Source organism: Phyllostomus hastatus, unplaced genomic scaffold (assembly GCF_019186645.2).
Source record: "Phyllostomus hastatus isolate PE091 unplaced genomic scaffold, TTU_PhHast_1.1 phas_scaffold_28, whole genome shotgun sequence".
In the NCBI taxonomy this organism is placed as follows: domain Eukaryota; kingdom Metazoa; phylum Chordata; class Mammalia; order Chiroptera; family Phyllostomidae; genus Phyllostomus; species Phyllostomus hastatus.
Genome location: NW_025334022.1, coordinates 23,014,325 through 23,037,577, shown reverse-complemented (window position 1 = coordinate 23,037,577; position 23,253 = coordinate 23,014,325).

Here is a 23,253-nt window from a genome sequence, read left to right as displayed (position 1 = left end):
TTTCACAGATCTAAATTTAGGATTAGATGAAATGGTCCTCTCAGATCTTTTGTCAAACTTTCCAATTTAAGCAAAGGGAAACAGGCTCAAACTCTGATGTGCTTAGACTCTGATTACCTTTTTCAAAAAACCTGTGTGGCCAAGACAATTTACAGACCAACAAACCTGTGAAAAAATATTTTCGTTTGCAATCAATATGCAAAGTGTAGGTAGATATCTTTTAAGAGCTCATTTTGATAAGAAAATCCAGAAGGTCCTAGTCATTAAATGGGCAAAAATAGAAGTAGGTAGCTCACAGAAAAGGGATATGAAAGGTGAATAAACGTATAAGTAATGTTCATTCTCTTTAGTAATGAAAAATGGGGATACCACTGTCACCGACCACTTTCTCATAGGTAAGATAAAAGAAAAAAAGGATGATATATAATGCTGGCAAGAGAGTGGTGAGACTCTTGTCTCACTTTGGGGGACAGTAATAATTGGTGTAACCTTGTTATCCATAAAAATATTTTCTATCCATTACTCTCACTTCTAGAAATCTACTCCTTGTTTCAGTAATTCCACCCCTAGGACTCCATCCCCAGGAAATACTCAGAAATGCAAACAAAGATTCTACTACTAAGATGCTCACCAGAGAATTGTTTTTAATGTGGAAAAACTGGAAAGAACCTGAATGAATGTTTGACTTTAACAAATAGATAATTAAGTGGCTTGAATTGTGACAAAACCATAAAATAATGTATGACACAACCATCTAAATATTATCATGACATGGGAAAATGCTTATGTTTTAATCTTAGAGAGCAAAACAGGATACGAAACTATATACATTATAAAGTCAACTATGTCAAAAATGCATAAAAGGAAGCCTGAAAGGAAACATGCTAAAATGTTAACTGTTGTGATTGTTAGTTTCTTTTTTATATTTTTCTAGTTTCCACAATGAACATAGGTCATTTTTAACCTCTGAGTGGGGGGATAGTTTATTATTTGTTTTCTGAAAAAATATAGAATGGTGATACATGTTCACTATAACAAACTTAAACAATATGTATGTGTATAAAGTAAAAAATGAAACGTCTCACTGTCCCACTCCCCCAATAATCTTTAAGTCAGGCCCACACATTAGCAGTTTGGTTTATATTCCTGCAGACATACAAAATACACACAGAGATTTTTGTATTAGCAAATTGGGAAATTCTTAAAATAAATGATTCGTCAGTTTTTTTTTAAGATTTTATTTATTTTTAGAGAGGGAATGGAGGGAGAAAGAGAGAGAAAGAAACATCAATGTGCGGTTGCTGGGGGTCATGGCCTGCAACCCAGGCATGCACCCTGACTGGGAATCGAACTTGTAACACTTTGGTTTGCAGCCCGCACGCAATCCACTGAGCTATGCCAGCCAGGGCAATTCATCAGTTTTTATTCTAATAGAGATGCAAAGTAAAAAATAAGAACAAATCATTAGCTCTACCCAAATAACCCCGTTGGAATTTTTAAGTCACATTTATTTAAGGTAATAAAATACAAACTATAGAAAGATCCAAAAGATAAATTGAAGCCCCTCTGCCCACCCTTGATTGTCTCTACTCAAATGTAACCACTATTAAAAATGGAGAAAAGTGGTCAGAGAAATACAAACACTGTATGATACCTCTTATATATGGAATCTAAAAAAAAAAATGAAATCAAAAGACCAGAGAGTAGATTGACGGCTACCAGGGGCTGAAGGGTGGGAGAATTGGACAGATGTTGTTTAAGGCTACAAATTTACAACTAGTTGATAAGTCCTGGAGCTCTAATGCATGGTACAATGAATATAGACAACAAAACTTGCTAAGAGACTAGCTTTGAATTGTTCCCACCAGGAGAAGAAATGATAATTATATGACACTGACAGATGTTAGCTAACTGTACAATGGCAACCATATTGCAATATAAATTTATCAAATCAATATATTGTACACCTTAAACTTATATGTCATTTTAAAATTATGTCTCAATTTTTTAAAAGCAGGGGGAAATCTTTTTATGGTGGGCTACAGGGGATTTATAATTTTCATTTGTCACAGTACAGAGTACATTCTGCTACAGTCTGTAGTCCCTTGGAGGGGTAAGGGTAAAGGAAGTCCTGATTCACACAGAGGGTAGAAAATATGTGCAATTTAAAGCCTCAAGAAGAGATAGAGCTTGCAAATATAAATGCTTTCAAACCAAATTTGAAGTGAAATAAAGTGAGCTGTTAGGTAACACTGTGATGCTGAGATTGTTAAGGAAAAGCATCCTACCATTCTGCTGTATGTCACAATATTGGGTGGAAATGTCTTGACCAGAGTGGCAGTTTTCAAGTTCTGGGGAAGTAAGCAAGGTGCTCCTGACCAACAAGTCCTCTCCAGAACATGTGAGTTGCATTATGTATGTTCTTTGGCTTCAAATTAATTTGTACAGCCTATGTACTTGAACTGAGGGCTACTTATTTCCCAAGATACATGTTGTCTTCGAATGTTTCCAAACTTCCTGCCTCCCTTAAATTATTTCAAAAGGTTTTTAAGAGCTTTTAAAGAGGAATAAGACAATTGGCTGATTAGCTACAACATGTGTGGGAAGTAATTCAACCTCACTAGTAATAAAACAAACCCAAAAGAACACATTAACAGCATACCATTTTTCATCATTCAAATTATTGGAACATTCTTGCTTGCCTTTTGTTTCTTAAAGTTTTTTAAGAATGGTAATACTCAGTGTTGGTAAGCACGTAGCAAGAGAAGCACTCTGGCACACTGCTTTCTAGAATAAAAGATTCATTTTGTTCAACAATGTGTTTAAGCTCCTAGACTAGTCTGCCAAGTATTAGGTGATCAATCAATATTTGTTGAACTAAAGTATATTGTAAGTGGGCACAGACCTTTTAGAAAGCCTCTTTCACAATATACATCAACAGCTTCAAGTTGTTCATAACCTGTGACCAAGAAATCTAACTTCTACAAACTTTTCCTAGGGAAGTACTCAGAGTACTAGGGAAGTACTTTTAATCTCAGCAGTTGAACAGAGATTTGTATGGAAAAATTGCAAAGTATATATATTTAAAGGTTTTATTTATTTATTTTTAGAGAGAGGAGAAGGGGGGTAGAGAGGAAAAGAAACACCAATGTGTGGTTATCTCTCACACACCCCCTACTGGGGACCTGGCCCACAACCCAGGCATGTGCCCTGACTGGGAATCGAATTGGTGACCCTTTGGTTCACAAGCTGGCACTCAATCCACTGAGCCACACCAGCCAGGGCGGCAAAGCATAATATTTAGTAGTAAAAAACTGGAAACAACTTAAGTATCCAGAGGTGTTCACCACATCACTTAGAGTAAAAGCCCAAAGTCTGTATAGTGGCCTACAAAGCCCTGCAGGATTTGCACCACTCCACACTACCCTTACCTTTAGGACTTTAGGAGCTTGGTTTCCCACTTCCTTCCCTTGTTACTGTACTGCAGCCACAGTGGCCTTCTTGCTGACCCTCAATCAGGTATATTCCAATTCCTCTGTATCTGTGATTCCTTCTGCTGGAATGGTTATCCCAAATGTCCTCATGGATCATTCCCTCACTGCTTTTAAATCTCAATACACCCACCTTTGACTCTCTATCCCTTTCCCTGGCTTTGTTTTTCTCCATTGCATTCACTGCCTCCTAATATACAGTATCATTTACTCACCTTTGGGTTATCTCTTTCAATTTGAAAAGAGAACAGAGACTTCATCTATTTCCCTCATTGCTGTACCTCCTGTATTAGAATAGTGGCTGGCATATAGTAGTTGCTCAATAAATATTTGTGGACTTGAATTGATTCATATATGGAAACCTATTATTTTTTTACATATTTATGAAATCTACCTTTATTGTATTTTTTTCCATTACCATTTATCACCGTTATACTCCCCTCCCCCTGGAAACCCATTATTTTAAATATACATGCACAGATTATGCATAATTTTTACTTTCATTTTTATACAGTGAGCATAACTAGTTTTATTATTGTAAAAAGCAATACAAAGTCCAAATTTTTAAAGCATAAAAAACAAAGCTCTAAAGTCTTGAGTAGTAGAAGTATATGGATTTCATTTTTTTTATTCTCACCCAAGGACATTTTTTATTGCTTTTAGAGAGAAAGGGAGAGAGAGAGAGAGGAAGGTAGAGAGAGGAACATCGATGTGAGGGGGAAACATCGATTGATTGCCTCTTCTACTCGTCCTGACTGGGCACAGAACCTGCAACCTAGGTATGTGCTCTGACCAGGAATTGAACCTGCAACCTTTTGGTTATGGAACATGCTCCAACCAACTGAGCCACACCAGCTAGGGCTGGAATCCATATTTTTAATCTCAGAGACTAGAGTAGACAATACTTGGTAATGATATATTTTTTTAATGTTTTATTTATTTATTTTTAGAGAGGGAAGGGAGGGAGATAGAGAGAGAGAAACATCAATGTGTGGTTGCTGGGGGCCGTGGCCTGCAACCCAGGAATGTACCCTGGCTGGGAATCGAACCTGGGACACTTTGGTTCCCAGCCCACGCTCAATCCACTGAGCTATGCCAGCCAGGGGTAATGATATTTTGAAGAGACTCAAAATGGGCCTGTTCATCCACATCCACTTGACCATCTTCTATTGATACTTGATCTGTGCTAGGCTCTGTGGCAGAGGCTAGGGGTGCAAAGTCTTGCCCCTCAAGGAAGGAGCTCACTGCCTAGCAAGAGGAGACAATCAAAAGGTAATAGATGCTATGGTTGAGGTCCACACATTATCAGGGGAAGGTAGGCAAAAGAAAGATGGAAGTCTGATCTAGGAAGATTCATACAGGAGCTGACATTTGAGCTGAGTCTTTAAAATATTCACCAGGTAGATAAAGAAGGGATGAGTTTTCTGGGGAAACCAATGGTTCTCAGCTTTGGTGAGTATCAAAATAATCTGGAGGAAGGAGGGTACTTATTAAAATGCCTGTTCCTAGGATCAGCCCCCAAAGATTCTGATCCATTAAGTTTAATGTAAAGCCTGAGAATTTGCATCGTTAGTAATAGGTGTCATTGTTTGAGCACTTATTATGTGCTATGGATTCATGCTAAGTGAGATAAGTCAGAAAGACAAATATGTATGGTCTCACTCCTGCGTGGAATTGGGGATAGGGAGATGGAAGGACAGGACAGATGTCGTTTAAGGGTATGAACTTGCAACAAGTACTAAATAAATCTGAGAGAGCTAATGCACAGTACTGTGAATATAGAAAACAATATTGTCTTATAATCATCAAACTTGCTATGAGACGACTCCCTAATTATCCCAACCATTAACTTGCTTGGCTGCTCACTATTAAGCTATTTTACTTCCAGTTTCAACAAGTGCACAAGCACCCGAAGTGATTCCAATCCAGGTAAGAAACAGAGAAGTAGAGGAAGCAATCTGAGAAAGGCACAGAGATACCAAACAGCATGCCGCATTCTAGGGAAACCCTTTAATGACTCATTATCAGTGAAATCAAGTCCAAAGTCTTTAGCATAGTTTACCACTGTAGTGGACTACCCAGACCCAAAGACTCACTCATTTCCCCTGCTTCCCAAGTGCTTAAGTGTTAGTAGCTCACAGCTTGCAACAAATCTTCCTCCTGAGATTGCATTGGGCTGAAAAGAGCTTCCTAGCCCAAAATCACATCTCCCTCTCAAGACAGCTTGAAGGCAATGAATGGTCAGTACAAGTGCGTAAAGGTCTGTCTTCATTGCCCCAACTGAGAATGGCTCTGTGGGGCCAGCCCAGCCTCAGAGCTCCCTGTCAGATTGACTGAGGCTGTGTTGTGACTGCACCACAGCTCAACTTCTACCTCTGCCTGATTCTGATTCCTTGCCTTACCCTTCAGGTGTAGATTCCAAGAGTACTCCCCAATAAACTTTCTGTATACTAACCTCCATCACAGAGTTTGTTTTCCCAGGGATCCTAACCCAAGACTCTAACCTTCCATGATCTGACCATCAGCTACAGGTCCAGCTTTATCTCTTTCTACTTCCTCTTTATTCCCAGTACTCCAACTATCCTGAAGCTAGGAGTGATGTAGTCAACATTTATTGAGTGCTACAGACACTTTACATATATTGCCTTGTTTATCTCACAGCGAGTTAGGTTCTATTACTATCCTGTTTTTATAGAAGAGGAATCTGATACACAGAGAGGTTAAGTTACTTGCCCAAAGTCATACAGTTAGTAAGAGGCAGAGCTGGGATTCAAACCCAGAAGTCTGGCTCCTGAGTCCTTGCTTTACATGAGATCATTTTCTTTTATTTTTTTTAATTAAATTTATTGAGCTGACATTGGTTAATAAAATTATATATAAGTTTCAGGTATACAATTCTATAATACATTATCCATATATTGTATTATGTGTTTACCACCTCCTCAAGTCTCCTTGAATCACCATCATTTTGCTTTTTAAAAGTATTATGCTGGTAAGAGCACTGAGGACATATTGGAAGGGTAGATACTGGAGTAGGGGCACCAATGAGGAGCCTTACTGCAGGGGAAAACAAGGGCTTAAGGTTGTGACAGTGAGGACATAAGGGCAGGGATAAATATGATCTATGTTAAGGGGTTGGATGGGACAGGGCTTCGGATTCTACCACTACTTCTCCCATTCCTTCTATATCCACTTTATGCCCAGCCCCTTGCTTGAGTAGTTGGGTGAACAGTGTATCATCCAACAAGAGGAGGTAAACAAGGGGAAGAACAAACCTACAGAAAGAACCTTGTAGTCAGATGAGGGTTGTATCTTAAAGCGTGGCTCATGCATCAGCAGTGTTAACATTAACTGAGGGGTTGTTAAAAATGCATGATCTTGGGCAGTATCCCAGACCTACTGCATCAGAATCTCCATTTTTTAAAGATTTTATCTATCATTTGAGAGGGGAAAGGAGGGAGAAAAAGAGGAAGAGAAACACCAATGTGTGGTTGCCTCTTACACACCCCCTACTGGGGACCTGGCCTGCAACCCAGGCAAGTGCCCTGACTGGGAACTGAACCCGGTGACCCTTTGGTTCATAGGCCGGCACTCAATCCACTGAGCCACACCAGCCAGGGCAGAATCTCCATTTTAACAAGACCCCCGTATGAGTCACATGCACTTTCATGTTTGAAAAGGACAGGCATAATGAACATCCTGGTGGAGATATCCAGTAATGTGTCCAGTTGAATATTTGGCTTGGATAGAGATCTGGGCTGGAATGATAAAGACAGAAAATGTCATCTCATGAGTGGTAGTTGAAATCATTGGCATTGAAGAAGATTACCACGGAGAATATAGGACAGAGAGGTCTTGCCAAGGTGCATTGCACAATATGCTAAGCCAAGGCTGAAAATTGTAGGCCCTGGTGACAAGAGCTGATTTGAATGATTGTTTACCTGACATACATTATGTTAATTTTAAAAACATTACATGAAAACACTTAGCCAAAAGATTTTTACATAAACCCCTTATTTCTGATTTATCTTAAAAGCATTAGATCCTTGTGTATTAACAATTACCCACTGCTGATTGGCAGCTGCCTCCTTTACGGGGCCTGCCTAAAGGAGGCCCTCTTCTCCCTACTGTGTCCCCAATGCTGAGACCAAATATCAGTTATTTTTTATCGTATTTCTCTGTTTTTAAAAATATTTACAAAGATAGTCAAATGTTTTTTATACCCATGGTCCCTATGGAAAGTAGAAAAAGAAAGACAGAGAAGAGGGTTACTATTTCAAAAAAGGTGTGGAGAAAGCATTCACCATCATTGCATTACTCATTCATATTACTTGCCGTGCGTTGATAGGTTGTTAGATGGTTGCAGAGAGAAAAAGGGAGTCAAGATAGAATCTCTGGGGCAGATTAACAGTGTAGGGATAGGTGGAGGATGAGGAACCCACCAAGAAGTTAGGGAATAAAAATTCCGTATCGATAAGAGGTGACTGGGAGAGTGTGGTCAGACAGAAACAAAGAGGGGAGAGAGAGTTTCTAGGAGGGAGGAGTTCACACTGTTGAAAGGTGAAAACTAAGGAATAAATATTACTAGGCCATTTGGAAGTCCTGGGCTACCTATGCCAGAGTCCTTTGGTGTGGCATGAGAAGCACTGAAGCCTGTTTTCAGTGGCTTAGGGAGTAAGTGGGATGTGAGGACTGATGAGATCTAGATATCACAATAAGCCTGAGAAGCTCAACTAAACAGAGGAAGAATAGAGGACGGGGAAACTGGATTTCGTCATTTGATTTGTTTTTCAGAAAGCTCTGGTAGACTCAGGCTAAAGTACATAGCCAGGAGACGGTTAGAGGTTGAAAATAGAGGAGAGAGGGGATATTAACCAACCCTGTGGCAAGAAGTGAGATAGGAGAGGATGAAATCACAATGACAGACAGAAGAATTGTACCTGTTCATTAAGAGCAGAGGAAAAGACATGTGGGGAACTCAAGGCTGAGGGAACTTAAATCCTGCAGCCTGAATGTTTTTCATGAATTAGGAGGCAAGGTCAAGTGCTGGAGGACAGGAGTGGGGATGGGGAGGGGTAGAGCAGGGACTTGAATGCTCGCCAAGGTTAATATTTTCACCATTCCTTCCATAGGGGCTTTTAGAAACAGGAAGAAGCAGGAGAAATACAGGCATTATGTTGCCTAGGAAACTCAGTGGTTTGCTAAAGCAATAGTAGGTTGTTTTTTTAAATCTTTTTAACCCGTTCATATCCATTGCCACCTAGAAGAGAACTGGTGAGTAGGGGTAGAAATAGAATTGTGCCTCATAGAGCACACAGTGGGCATCCTCTGTAATCTAAGGAAAATATGGGGGTATGTGTAGCCTTGGGACAAGACAATAAAATAAAATGGGAGGAATCATCAACTAAGTGACAGGCAGTAAAGTGTCAAAGACATATTTCCACTATCTCCTTGTGTTTGTGCATGTGCACAGGCACATACACACACACACATACTGCCCATACCTCTGCATGGTGTAGGTGTAATTCCACTATCCCACCAACCAGAAATATGTGGGGTTAAAATACTGGAATTACTCCTTCTTTGATGGCAGGATAATCTAATTAACTATCACCTGTTTTCTCTGCTTTAAGTTTATCACTAAATAAAACTTATTTTTCTCCTTTATTCAATGTTACCATAAAGAGTGGTCAAAGCTTATGACATGGAGGTCTGGATTCTACATGCCCCAGGAAGAGAGTCAAGAGGCTTATGTTTCAAAAAAAAAAAGTCTAGGTTATTGAGAGCTTAGAGCTGGATTGTCTGAGGGTGGAGGCCTCTCAGGGCAGGAGGAGTGGAATGTGGGCCTGCCCCAGCGAGTGCTGGTTCACCTGAGCATGGGCACATATTGGGGAGGGAGGCAGAGTATCAGAGTGTCTGGGGTCTATGCCCTGGACCTCTCCACTCTCCAGAGTTCCAGAGCAGGTGTATAAATTATACTGAGGGAGTGTTTTCCTCCAGACTCAATTCTCCTCCTCAAGCTAATACTGGTTCATCGTTCCTGGCAGCTTTAACATCCACATGGATGACACATACCCCACCCTGGCTGTCCACTTCCTTGATGTGCTTCACCCCCAGCCACCTTTTTCTCTACCCCACATTGGCCACCCTCTCTCTTGGTCACATACTAAACCTTTTCAAAAGCCCAGCCCTGGTTAAACCCAACTGTCTCTCATTTCCTAACTGCATATAAACAACAGAACATTGTAGCAGAAAGCACAGTACTCTACTGGATGACTCACATGAAAAAGTAGAATTATTTGCATTCACAGATGACATGATGGCTTACACAGAAAATCCAATGCATTCTACAAATAAGCTACAAAACTAATGAGAGAGTTTAGCAAGGTTGAAGGGTACAAGATCGACATACATGTCAATTTTATTTCTATTTAATAACAACAATCAAAAATTGAAATGATAGAAAGACAAATACCACATGATCTCACCTATAAGTGGAACCTAATCAACAAAACAAACAAGGAAGCAAAATAGAACCAGAGGCATTTAAGTAAAGAACAAACTGACAGTAACCAGAGGGGAGGGGGAGGGAGAGAACAGGGGAAGGAAGGGAAAGGGTCATCAAGGAACATGTATAAAGGATCCATGGACAAAGCCAAAGGGGGGAAGGATGGAGGGTGGGAGTTGGGGGTGGGAGTGGGTGTGAGGGGGTGGTGGGGGGGCAATGGAGACAACTGTCTCCATTTATTTGAACAACAATAAAAATTATTAAAAATTCAAATGAAAAAGATACCACTTATGATAGCATTGAAAACATGAACTCTGTAGGGACAAAAGGTTATACATATTATGATTCCAATGATAGAAATCTCCAGAAAATTCATCCTACCCTATAATGACAGAAAACAGATCAATAGCTCCCTGGGGAGAGGGAATGCAGTGGGGTTTGCTTGAAAATTTTTGACCGTAATTTACAAATGGACAGTGTTGTCCAACAATTATGCAACATAGTCAAGGTCCATTCTCTCTCCCACCCTCTCTCTGGAAGCATACTATCTCCATTATTTTCTCTTCTCTTTAAGATTTTGTTAACTTTTAGAGAGAGAGGAAGGGAAGGAGAAAGGGAGAGAAACATCAATGTGTGGTTGCTCTCACATGCTTCCAACTGGAAACCAGGCCTGTAACCTAGGCACAGACCCTGATAGGGAATTGAACCAGCGGCCCTTTGGTTTGCAGGCCCGCACTCAATCCAATGAGCTACACCAGCCAGGGCCCATCTCCATTATTTTCAAATCTCCAAAGACTTTTTTTATTATCACTCTCAACTGATCACCTTGCATTTTATTTCATTAAGAAAATAAAAGTGGTCCTGGCTGATAAGGCTCAGTGGATTGAGTGCGGGCCTGCAAACCAAAGGGTTGCCGGTTCAATTCCCAGTCAGGGAACCTGCCTAGGTTGCGGGCCAGGTCCCCAGTGAGGGGCATGCGAGAGGCAACCACACACTGATGTTTCTCTCCTTCTCTTTCACCCTCCCTTTCCCCCAGTCTAAAAATAAATAAATAAATAAATATATTTTTTTAATAGTGATTAGATAGAAACTCCCTCATCTTCCCACCACCAAACTCACCAACTCCTATCAATATCTACATACTCTCTTTTCCTTCTTGGTACAGTCCAGAATGTCCTTCCACCTATCAAGGGCCCTCCCCTTTGACTCTGGATCCATTTGCCTCACATGCTCTGGAGACCTTGGCTTTCACAGTTAATCGCCTCTGCCTCCTGTATATTAATACTATCTTCTTCACTTGAACATACGCATGTGCAGATAAAGATGATCTAATGTTTCTTCTGCCCTGCTTTTATCTCTGAACATTCCTTTGTCAGAGTTCTTCATGTAACTAAAAATCTTCATAAACATAATTTTAATGACTGCCTAGGTTAGCATTATATATATTAACCATAACTTAATAGACCATTCTCTATTTGTATATTTAGGCTTATTTCCAATTTTTCTCTATGAACAATAACTCTGCAATGAGCACCCTATTGCAAATTATTTTGCCTTTTTCTGATCATGTCCTTAGAACAAACTCCTTGAAATTCAACTCCTGGGTTAAAGGCTATGACAACTTCTAAAAATAGAATTAGTGGATCAGAGGTTATGAATATTTTTCATGCACTTGGTTGTCATGGTTGATTTTTATGTGTCAACCTGACTAGGACACAGGGTGCCCAGATTAAACATTATTTCTGGGTGTGTCCATGAGGGTGTTGCCAGATGAGATTAGATTTTGAATCCATGGACTCAGTAAAGTAGATAGCCCTCCCCAATGTGGGTGGTCATCATCCAATCCATTGAGGACCAATATAGAACATGAAGCAGAAGAAGGAAGGATTTGCCAACCTCTTTCTTACCTGCCAGCTGAGCTGGAACATTGGTCTTATTCTGCCTTGGATTGAGACTTATACCATTAACTTTCCTGGTTCTCAGGCCTTCTCCAGACTCAGACTGAACTACACCATTGGCTTTCCTGAGTCTCCAGCTTGCAGATGGCTGATCATAGAACCTCTCAACTTCCATGATCACGTGAGCCAGTTCCTATAGTAAATATCTTTATATATATATACATATATATATAGTTTCTCTGGAGAACCCTGACTGATACACTTGGATATACTAATGAATATACCAACTGGCAATTATTTGAGAGTATTCATTTCACTGTGCTCTCTTCACCTAAACTAGGTATGATTGTCTTTTCAAGTTTTTGCTATAAGTATTTTTCATACAATATTTGCATACAAATACTACAAAAAGTGCTCATTGCTTTTCTGAAATTCAAATTTAGCAAAATGTCTTGTATTTTATCTGTAAACCCTAGCTGAGGTGTATATCTAGACCCTCTTCTAATTTGGAGGTAACCCTTCATTGTGAATCTGGGAGTGAAGGACTCACATTCTACCATGGAAAATAGAAGCATATGTTGCTTCTTCACACACCCTGGCTGGGTAGGGCATCAATAAGGAACCCAGGATCTCATCAACAACTTTGAATCTTGAAAGATTTATACAAAAAATGTCAGTTTTGAATTATGGCTGGCAGAGGCCCCAGTAGCCAATGTTGGATCACTGCAGTCCATAGGCAGCAGTGTTTTGTGGTGGTGATACCTAGAGGTGGTAAAAGTAGCTATTGCCAGTAGTGACATATTAACCAAAGTGACCCTATGGTATGACCTTAACTAAAGTACTCACTGCCAAGTCTCCCTTGTTTCTTGCTCATTCCCCTAGCCTGATTTATCTGCTTTCCTGTTGATTTTTTGAAATGCTAAAAAAATTTGCTTAATTCAGGCAGTCAGTTTCTGTTGTAACCAAGAACACTGACTGTTATAAATATAAACCCAGGTAGACAAAAGAAAAATTGAAATCATGATATTCCCACCAGTTTTTGTATTCCTAAAAGTGAATCTTAGTATTATTTTTTAAGACATTCTCTAAACCAAATGACCATTGCTTGAAGGATAGATTTGGAATTTCTGAAAATAAGCAATAGATGGTGCTGTGAGGTAATATATTCTTAATTGTGTGCCCAAATAACTAGGTTTAACACTATTAGTAATACCACCACCAAGGGCACTGTCAATAAGAATGGCTAATATTAATTGAGTGACTAATATGTGTCAGAAACTATTCAAAGTGTTTTATAGGATGAATTTATTCCTTTCACCCAATAAAACTGGTACTTTCATTACCTATATTTTGCATAAGAGGCAACCAAAGCATGTTCAGGCTAAGTAACTTGTCCAAGATCAGAAAATTAATTGTCAATGAAGATAAAATTTGAACCCAAAATCTCTGGCCCCAGAGCCTGTAGTGTTAACCCATATACTCTACTACTTCTCACAATTATGTTACAGCAGTCATTTACTAATTGCCTACTTTGAGCCAGATTCTGCGCCAGGCATGTTGCATGATGGGGTCATTATTGCAATTTTACAGATGAGGGAACTGAGACTCAGAGAATCTAAGTAATGAGTTCATGTTCCACAGACAGAGACAAATCCAAGAACAGTTATAGATGTAATTCCATAATGTTAATAATAAAATTAAAGTACATTAAATTAAAAAGACATTTGTCAATTGAGAGTGTAATTCCAATTTGGAGAGAGGGAAAAATTACTTTGAAAGTGGTTGGCATATACTATTCCTTTTCATTTCAGCTCTTCAGAGAAGTGTGGCCAGATTATTCTCCCTCTTCACTTCCCTCCCTCTAGGAGCTAAAGAGGGGATGTAAGCTAAAAACACTATTGGAGCCTGGCTCATTTTGCCTTTTGCATTGTTCATTCTGAGGATGTTGTCTAATGCTAATGAGCAAGGAAGGTGACTTAGGTAGCCCCCAAATTCATAACTTAGGTGGACTCTGGGAGTGAAGCAGCCTTGCTGGCAAAATGATTGTAATATTTATGTGTAAGAGTGAACTTACATAAATAGCTAAGAAAAGTTTGAGTTGGAGGAGTAATGCTATCAAAATATACTATAAAACTACAGCATTTAAAACAGTGTGTTAGTGGTGCAAGAGGAGACAGCTCAATGGAACAGAATAGACAGCCCAGAAAAACAAAACTATATGTGCATATGTACATATGTATACATAACAAATATGTGAATTCATAAGATAAAGGAAAGACCACAGAACATTGGGAAAGGGAAGGGTTATTCAGTAAACAATGCTAAGATGATTTATGACAGGAAAATAATCACATCATACACTAAAATAAATTCTGCATGTGTAAAAGAAAAAGTTTTTAAGGGAGAAAATGAGATTATCCATCCAATTCTTGGATGAGGAAGTGCTTTTTTCACATACACAAAGTGCTTTGTTTAGGATCCTGTTAAAGGTGAGATTATATGGTATTTGTCTTTCACCACCTGGCTTATTTCGCTTAGCATAATGCTTTCCAGTTCCATCCATGCCATCGCAAAGGGTAAGAGCTCCTTCTTTCTTTCTGCTGCATAGAATTCCATTTTGTAAATGTACTATAGTTTTTTGATCCACTCATTTATTGATGGGCACCTAGGTTGCTTCCAGCACTTGGCTATTGTAAATTGTGCTGCTATGAACAGGAACCTAAACAACAAAACAAACAAACAAGCAAAATATAACCAAAGACACTGAAATAGAGAACAGGCTGACAGTGTCCAGAGGGGAGAGGAGAGGGAATTTCAGGGGAAAAGGGGAAGGGTTTACAGGAACAAGTATAAAGGACACATGGACAAAAACTATGGGCAAGTGGAAATGGGAGGGAGGTGGGGAGGGCTGGGTGGGTGGGCTGGGATGGGAGTAAAAGATAGAAAATTGTACTTGAACAACAATTAAAATAAAATTTTAAAAAATTTCATTGAAGCCGAATGAAGCCTCTCACAACAACATCAGCTGGTACACTGATACAGATGGGTTCTTAGAACACTGGCCTGGCAGAGGAACCCTGTATTAGAAGAAGATAATTCCCTCCAGAAGATAATTCCATTTTGGGGTGGAGAGTGGGGAGGTTCCCCCTCGTACATCTAGAAAATGTCAATCTATCCATTATATCTCGAACTATTTAAAGACTTTAAAACAAAAATTCTTAACTGTCTCTTAATAAATTACTATATTCTATCTCATATAATTGACCATTATTGGTAAAATTTAATTTGCAATGTAACTTTCATTGAGCATATCGGTGAGAAATTTAAATAATAGAGCAGATGACAAATTCAAACCTTAGCAAGTACTTACTTTTACAGTTTCTTCTGTGTTAAGTTTATTTCCCTTTACCAAGACAATTTGGAAAGGGCTGTTATTTTCCCAAACAAAACATGCTGTAAAAAAATGAAATAAATACAGAGTATTTTAATGAAAAAAACACAAAGTGCTTTGTGACAGAAGAGATCACAAAGAAAAAATTGACTAGTATGCCTACATAAAATTAAATCTTCTGAATATAAAAAACGGCATAAATAAGATAAAGGGCAAAATACTCTGAAAGTTTTTCCAATAAAAATAGGCAATTGATAGAGATGATGTAAAGCAGTAAGAAAGACACTAACAGAGCAAATGAAAAATTCACAAAGAACTAACTGAACAGATGGATCACATAAGAAGAAGTACAAATAGGTAATGCAATATTAATAAACTTTGGCCTCACTTGAAATTTTAAAATTACAACTAAAAATAAAATAACATTTCCCACTTACCAAATCAACAAAGATGTTTAAAATCATAACCCCCTAATATTATAAAGCACTTTCATGTACAGGAAAGGAGGACAAATTGGTCTGGCCTTTCAGAATGGCAATTTGGCAAGATGCATTAAGAGCCTTCAGAATAGTTCAGGCTTTTTGTTGTAGAAATTCCATGTCTATAAATTTTTAAAAAGATTTTATTTATTGATTTTCAGAGAGAGAGAGAGAAACACAGACAGTGAGAGACAAACACAGACAGAGAGAGACATGGATTTGTTATTCCACTTACTTATGGAACACTGATTGCTTCTTGTATGTGCTCTGACCAGATCTGGAACCTGCAACCTTGGTGTATCAGGATGACACTCCAACCAACTGAGCTACCTAACCAGGGCCTTCATACCTATGAATTTATCTTAAAGAAATAGGCATACAGATAGAGATTTTGGTACAATGGCATTCATTTCAGCCCTAGGAGAGCCATTAGGAAAACGTTTAAATGCATTATGGGACAGCCATAAAATAGAATGTTATGCAGCCATCAAAAGTGATGTTTCAGCCCTGGCTGGTGTGGCTCAGTGGACTGAGTGCCAGCCTGAAAACCAAAGGGTTGCTGGTTCAATTCCCAGTCAGGGCATATGCCTGGGTTTCAGGCCAGCTCCCCAGCTGGGTGGGCACGAGAGGCAACCACACATTGATGTTTCTCTCCCTCTGTTTCTCCCTCCCTTCCCCTCTCTCTAAAAAATAAGTAAATAAAATATTTTTTAAAAACTTTTTAAAAAGTGGTGTTTCCAAAGGATTTTTAATGACAGAAAAAAATGTATGATAATAAATTATATAATCTAGGTGAAATGGATAAATTCCCAGAAATTCACACATATTAGCAAAATTGACTTCAGAAACAGAAAAGTTGAACAGACTTATAACTAATAAAAATATTTAATCAGACTTCCGGCAAGATGGAGGCATAGGTGTACGCACCGTACTTCCACGCACAACCAAGATTAGAACAACAACAATTTAGAGCTAGAATAACACCTAGAACTGATAGAGAATTTATCTGAATGGAAGTCAGACAGCCAAGAAGTTGAAGTAGACCCGTTCATCCAGACCGGTAGGAGGAGCAGAGCCAGGCGGGCGGGGGTCAGCAGCGGCGCGCGGCAGTGGCGCGCGGTGACTGGGGAGAACTCGGCATGTAAGCCATCCGGGGCGCGCAAGATCACAGCGGTGGACCCTGAGTACTCAAGCAACGGCTGGCAGACCCAGTGAGGCAGTGATTGTGGACCAGGGCAGAGCGCGCAGCCCAGGATCCCAGAGAAGGGACTGTGATCCCAGGAGAACAGAGCTACCGCCATTGTTCCCTCCCGCCCCCCGCACCCATCTCCACATATAACGTCACAATCTAGCGACTGGGGTGCCCAGCCCAGGTAAACACCTAAGGCTCCGCCCCTCACCATAACAAAAGCGACCAGACGGGGGGGGGGGGAGGAGAGACAGAGAGAGACGTGTCTCCAACAGAAGAACAGATCAGTCCCCCAGGACTCATCCTTTTGAGCGACCAAGAAATAGCCAATCTATCAGATGCACAGTTCAAAACACTGCTTATCAGGAAGCTCACAGAATTGATTGATTTTGGGCGCAAATTAGATGAAAAAATGTAGGTTACCATAAAAGAGATGAAGGAAGATGCACGGAGAGCCAATAGGGATGGGAAGGAAACTGGGTCTCAAAACAATAGAGTGGACCAGAAGGAAGCAAAAAACAACCAAGCAGGAAAACATGAAGAAATAATAATTCAAAAAAACGAGGAGAAGCTTAGGAGCCTCCAGGACATTTTTAAACGTTCCAACATCCGAATTATAGGGGTACCAGAAGGGGAAGAGGAAAAGCAACAAGTGGAAAAGTTATTGGAACAAATAATAAAGGAGAACTTCCCCAATCTTACAAAGGGAATAGACTTCAAAGAAATCCAGGAAGCACAGAGAGCCCCAAAGAAGTTGGACCCAAGAAGAAACACACCAAGGCACATCATAATTACATTAGCCAAGGTAAAAATGAAGGAGAGAATCCTAGAAGCAGCAAGAGATAAGGGGACAGTAACCTACAAAGGAGTTCCCATCAGACTGTCAGCTGATTTCTCCAAAGAGACCTTACAGGCAAGAAGGGGCTGGAAAGAAATATTCCAAGTCATGAAAGACAAGGACCTACATCCCAGATTGCCCTATCCAGCAAAGCTCTCATTTAGAATGGAAGGGCAGATAAAGTGCTTCTCAGATAAGGTCAAGTTAAAGGAGTTCATTACCACCAAGCCCTTATTTTATGAAATGTTAAAGGGACTTATCTAAGAAAAGAACATAAAGAAAAAACATGTATAGTAAAAGGACAGCAAACTCACAATTATGAACAACCACACCTGAAGCAAAACCAAAAGAAACTAAGCAAACAACTAGAACAGGAACAGAACCACAGAAATGGAGATCACATGGAGGGTTAGCAACAGGGGAGTGGGAGGAAGAGAGAGGGGGAAAAGGTACAGAGAATAAGTAGCACAGAATGTAGGTTGAAAATAGATAGGGGGAGGGCAAGAATAGTATGGGAAATGTAGAAGCTAAAGAACTCATAAGTATGACATATGGACATGAACTAAAGGGGGGGATATGGGTGGGAGAGGGTGTACAGGGTGGAGGGGAGTGAAGGGGGAAAATGGGACAACTGTAATAGCATAATCAATAAAATATATTAAAAAAATAAAAAAAATTTAATCAGTAATCAAAAGCCTCTGATTATCACACAGGCACTCCTACTTCCCATCTGCACCTTTTATAAAGAAGAACCATTTTTTAAAAATTTTTATTTATTCATTTCTAAAGAGAGGGGAGGGGAGGAAGAAACAGAGGGAGAGAAGCATCCATGTGTGGTTGCCTCTTGCGTGCGCCCCCAGCTGAGGACCTGGCCTGCAACCCAGGCATGTGCCCTGACTGGTAATCAAACCAGTGACCCTTTGGTTCACAGGCCAGTGCTCAATCCACTGAGCCACACCAGCCAGGGCAAGAAGTATCTTTTTCTTTTTATGAAAAAATCTATAAATAGTTTGGGGTTCAGGTTTCAGACTGAAGCAACACTGGAGTTGGATATGGTTTGTTTTAATCCCTCTCCTCATAAGCTTTTGGATCATCTCAAGGGCACTATTTTGTCTTTCCATCGGTCTCCTGGTATTATCATTTCCACTCTAGAAAAATTTTCTCTAAGGCAAAGGGCAAGTAAATGTATGTGTACTCAATTGGACTTAACTGATAATACATATTTTTCCTATGAATGTTTGCATGTTGATAGAGGCCAAAGCCTTGGCCAACAGAATGAATCCCTAAGTGGCCTGGTATTCAAGGCCATTCCCTGCTTCCTCTGGCCTGTCTTCTATCTCACTATCCCACCCCCTTCCAAACAAGCTGAGGTGCAGAAACAGTCTCTTGCTCTTCTGGCTAAATGGATGTACTGGATGTGTTTCTCTGTGTGCCTCATACATGCTCAGGTTTCTCAAGATTTCCTTTCATTTGGAAGTCTTCTTACCTATCTACTCAACTCTTACACATCCTTTGGGGCCACCTAAATCCCACATGTCCCATGAATTCTTCTTTCATTTATGCATTAATTCAATGACTATTTTTTGAACACTGTTCCAGGTACAGGAGATATAGTGGTGGTAGAAACACAGATGGGCCCTGACCTCATGGAGCTTAGTTGATTGGAAAAGACACAAAACAAATAAGTAATGACAAACTGTGATATGTGCATTGAAAGAAACAAACAAGGTGCAGTGAGAGACAATACTGAGGTGAGAGTAAAGAGCTTCTTTGAGTAGCCCAACTGTCTCTGACCACTCCCTAATTTAAGCCCCTAAAGCTTTACTGTGTGAACCATTTAGATACTCACTGAAATATGTATTTGGCATTCTTTACACATCAAACCCTGTGCAATAATAATACAAAATACCACTGATTAAGCAATTACTATATGGTAGGCACCGAGCTGTGCACTTTATATGTGACCTCACATTTAATCCTTAAAATGACTCTATGAGATAAGTATTAGTATTATTTGCATTGTATAGATGAGATGACTGAATCACAGAATGGGTTAGTTACTTTCCCAAGGCCATTCATTTAGTTAGTGACAAAGCTAGGTCTCAAACTCAGGTTGTGTGGATCCTGAATTCACCTACTTAACCACAGTACTGTTCTCTATAAGATGTGTGCGAATGTGGTGTTGTGTGTGTGTGTGTGTGTGTGTGTATTTGGGGAGGGTACTTAGTTGAAGAGACAGGCCTAGCTGGGGAGTCTGACATGCACGCAGTGACCATACCATGCCTTACCCCAGTTTTCTCCTTGGTGCCCGAGAGGAAGGGAAAGAAATAAAATCTGTTGGTAATAAGGGAGAGGGATGCAAGAGCAGTAGGGGTTCACAAGATAAAACAACGGTATATGACCTGGATCTTGGCTGAATTTGGAATTTTTCTGTGGAGAAGAGGAAGAGAGTGAGAGGCCTTGAGAATATCCTGTCCAAAAGCACAGGGGTGGAAAAAACATGATGCGTTTGAAGAGTGGGTGAGCTGTTCTTGACCCTGTCTAGGGCCAGAGTGAGGGCAGAAGAAGGGGGAGGCCAGGCTATGCTAACTTTTCTTCCTTCAATTTTTGGAAATACATATCCTCTTCTGCCTGGGAAGGTGTCCATTTCTTTATTCTGAAGGCAAAGTCTGGTATTGAGGTGGCATGGAGATAGGGGGTCACAAGCCACCTCTCTGCTTTCCAGAGAGTGAAAGATGGTAATTGCAGGAAGCATGATAAAACTGTTAAGGACACATTTAATCTCCTGCGTATTGCGAGAATTGAGTCATGGTTCTCTTTGGTCTGGAACAGTATAAAAATCGAAACTTTGTCCACAGGCTAGGAAATGAAAACTTAACACAAGCAGTTTGTGCTCTCCTTCAGTTCTTGGGAATCCTTTCAGTGACTTTATCCTAGAGCAGGGGTGTCAAACTCATTTTCACTAGGGGCCACCTCAGCCTCGCAGTTGCCTTCAAAGGGCTGAATGTAATTTCAACTCCTTAACAGTTAAGGAGTAGTTACATTTATACAGTCCTAAAGTTATTTTGGCCAGATATAATTTAGAACCAGAGCTAATGAGACATATGAACTGAGAAGAGTAGCCAGGATCTAGTAAATGCTGAGACCAGGATTGAGAATCAGTGTTATACTTCCAGAGGCCAAGAAAAGGTAGGCAGGAAGCAAGATCATGTGGCAGGTTCAGTTTCAAGTTTATACAGTCTGATTTCCATGGAGAAAGAAGCTGGTGATTTGGAGGATATTTATGCTTGCTCTAGATTAAGAAGCAAGCCAAGGGAAATTGGGCTTATTTTGGTGACTGTTTATGAACTTTTCTTAAGCTCATAATGGTAAAAATAACCCCAGGGGGTTGACCTCAGAAGTTGTCTGTGTTTAAGAGTGTTAGGAACAGGAAAACCTCTTTACCCCCATCAAATGGACAGGCTACAGGCTAGGAAATGAAAACTTACCATAAGCAGTCAGTCTGTACTCTCTTTCAGTTCTTGGGAATCCTTTCAGTGACTTTATCCTAGACCAGGGGTGTCGAATTCCTTTTCGCCGGGAGCCACATCAGCCTCGCAGATGGACAGACAGGTCCATCTATAAAACCATAAGATGGCCAAGTTGGAAAGACCCTTAGATAACAACTAGTCACACCACTCCCCCTCATTTTACAAAGGACATGTAACAGAAAGGGGGTGGGGGTTTGGGGGTGAGGCATGATTTAACCCAGGTCACACATTGAGTTAGTAGCAGAGCCATGCCTGGGGCCTGCAGCCTTTGCAAATACAGCTTTGCATTGGTTCTCTAGGTTTTTGGAGCAGACCCCAGTGTTGGCAGCAGTGTCAAAATAAACATTTGCTGAGCTGAATTTCATATAGCTCTGAGGGGAAATTTCCACTGCTGTATGGGTGAGGATGTGTGCTGAACCATGCATTAAAAGCAACCTTGATAGCACATTCAAAATAGGGAGGTGACTCAAATGTTGTCCAGATGTCGAGGAAAAATATGTTCATGCCTAGATTCTTGGGGAAATGGGATGGGCACAGTTTATCCTTGTGTCAAGATTCCTTTTCTGTACTATCAAGGTCAATGAAGCCGGAAGTTATCTTAAGTATATGCACTAATCACTTTTATGGGATTTGTTGGGCTTTCAGTTTTCCTTTGATGGGTTTCATTTAAATCTTTTCAAAACCATAATCAGAGTAAACAGCCCTCCACCTACCCATCCTTATCCCATTCCTAAGGTTTCTTAGTTTTAGCAAAGGAGAACTTAGAAAACATAAAAGCAATGGCTAAGGATTAATGTAGTAATACCAACTCTTAAGGAAGATTTTACAGTGAAAATACAGCCACCCCTCAGTGTGTACATTTATATGGGCTTCATGTGAGATATGAATGCAGAAATCTCCCTGATCATTTAAAAAATAACAGCTTTATTGAGCTATAACTCACAGGTAACACTTATTTCTTTAAAGTATACAATTCAGTGGTTTTTAGGATATGCACAGAGTTGCTCAACCATTACCACTATCTAATTCTGGAACATTTCATTACTCCAAAAGGAAAGAAAGCCTGTACCCATTAGCAGTCACTCTCTATTCCCTCCTCCCCCTGCCCCTGTCAATCACTAATCTGCTTTCTGTCTCTATGGATTTGTCTATTCTGGTTATTTCAGATAAATGGAATCAGACAACATGTAACCTCTCTGATCTCTACATCATGTCCCAGTAACAAGCCCTCTATATTAACTCTGAGCACTTTTGTCTGCGTCATCTTCTAGGCAACAAGTATGAGAGATGATGCCACTCAGGCCATCATGACAGGAGAGCTAGGAATGTATCCACAGTAATAAGGACCTGAAATTGGGTATTATGAAGGGCTTCTTTCTCTCTCCTAATTCAGGGAGAACTGGGACAGTGGAATTGTGGTGCTGAGCCCAGGACCAGTACTACAGTATGGTATAGGTGAGGGCTCCCAAATCTACTCCCACAGCCTGTCAGGTATAGTCTCAGGTCCATTCCTCACCCGGTTCAGGCTATTAGGCAAATAGAGCTGCTCAGAACATTTGTTACCAGGCAACAAAAAAGGAACACAAGCCTAAGATATACTCAATGGCAAAAACATCACGTTCCTCATCCTCGTCACCATGGCAATCAGACAGTCTCTAATCTTAAGTCAACATCAAAAGCCACGGTCTGCTTCTCTCTCTCCTTTTAGGCAGATTTCTTCTGTTGAAAACACTGGAGGATCAGAAAAGTGGAGACCTGACCCTGTGTGATCTGCTCTGTCTCAGTGTTCCCTAACAATATGCAGCCTTTTTAGTTGTGTTCTTTCCATTTACAGGAATCAGCCTGAAGCTACCTACTCCAGTGGAGGGTTTCACTTCACTTAGATGTCTTACTGTCCCAAGGACACAGTTAACATGTACCACCCTATTT